Source organism: Anneissia japonica, unplaced genomic scaffold, assembly GCF_011630105.1.
Source record: "Anneissia japonica isolate Jap-2015-1 unplaced genomic scaffold, ASM1163010v1 scaffold287948_len850469_cov200, whole genome shotgun sequence".
NCBI classification, from domain to species: domain Eukaryota; kingdom Metazoa; phylum Echinodermata; class Crinoidea; order Comatulida; family Comatulidae; genus Anneissia; species Anneissia japonica.
This window is the reverse complement of record NW_022699796.1, coordinates 835,833-837,200: the sequence shown is the minus strand read 5'-3', so window position 1 is coordinate 837,200 and position 1,368 is coordinate 835,833. Positions and strand designations below refer to the sequence as shown.

General features: G+C 32.5%; 1 protein-coding gene across 1 annotated transcript in view; it reads right to left on the bottom strand.

Annotated features, from left to right (window-relative positions):
* The window catches only part of LOC117103151 (deleted in malignant brain tumors 1 protein-like), a gene marked incomplete at its 3' end in the record, with an annotated part of 14,219 nt that extends 13,644 nt beyond the window's left edge, over positions 1–575 (bottom strand). Inside the window, exon 1 of the mRNA XM_033243661.1 lies at positions 247–575. The remainder of the gene's footprint in view (positions 1–246) is intronic.
* Between the last annotated feature and the right edge of the window lie 793 nt (positions 576–1,368).

Sequence of the window (1,368 nt, the reverse complement as noted above, 5' to 3'; positions counted from 1 at the left end):
CTGAAAATAAATTTTGTGGCATATATCTGATACCATATAATGTGTGTGTGGGGGTGTGCGAGTGGTGGGGGGTGTCAATACTCCGATGTTTTAAGGGAGGTTTTCCTTTCATTTTCATGACATCGTACCTTAACACCAACAAAACATTTCCAATATAGGCCTAACTTTATTACTGAAGAACATTTTATTAATTAAAATAGGCCTACTCGCCTAGAAAGTTAAAAAAATAAATTTATCTTTACGTACCGTGATGTGTGCACAGGAAAAGACTATGAAGATTTCAAAACTGATTCCAGGAAAATATATTAATTTCCTAGCGACTAAATATTCCTTTCCTCCGTATGTAGGCCTAATACTTGTGCAAATGCTAGAAATAGCCTCAGCTGCTATAGCATAGTTTATACAGAGTTCTGCCGTTAAGTTTCGTGATTAGTAGGCCTACTGGCTTAGGCATTCGTAGTTTGACTACCGGTACGCTTCACTGAGCCTCATCCATCGCGCTCAAAGCCTGAGTGAAAGCCGCACTTATATTTATTTTTCTACTTCATTTTTCGATTAACGCTTATTGAAATGCCCTCTAAAATGTTATTCTAGGACAAGAAAAATCGCATACCTGTATGTTAAGAAATAGAAAATTTCTACTGATTCTTTAGCTGACATCGGAAACTTGTATATAAAAATCAAACAGTATTCATAGAAACAAAAATTCGTCTTAAGAATAATAAACTATCCTTTGTCACGGTTAAGTGGTCTTATGGCATGCAAGGTTAAACCATAAACCATAGACATACGCCAACTTCTTGCTAGATAGTTCACTTTAGATTATTGTGTATTATGATTGTCATAAAGGGCATTTTCTAACCAGTTTGTGCTAGCTACATTACGGTACGCATCCTCTTAAAATATAGTGCAATAAATAATAAATTAATAGACCTATATACTTTAGCTCGTCATTAAGCAAATAATGAATAAATATTAAATGAAGGTGCAGTTTTAATATTTAATGACTTAATCTAGCTTTACTTTAAGGGAGAGTTCTACAATGAACATAGGCCTATTTATATATTTAAAATAGTACGGTACGATTAATTCCATTCTTATTAGTAATGTATATTTACAACTCCATTGTGCTCGGTAGTGAAGAAAGAGCGTTGCAAAGTGGTTTCACAATCAAAAGTATTGCTATACTCAATTATACACACATGTTGAAGAAAGAAAATTTGAGAAATGTATAGAAAATACAATAAAAATTAACTCTTTTACGCAAAATAAATGGAGTTTTTGACATATTTCTCATTTATTATTTTCCAAAAGTTACGTACTTCAATTCAAGATCAAACACATGAAAAAATACTAAACTCTTGAATA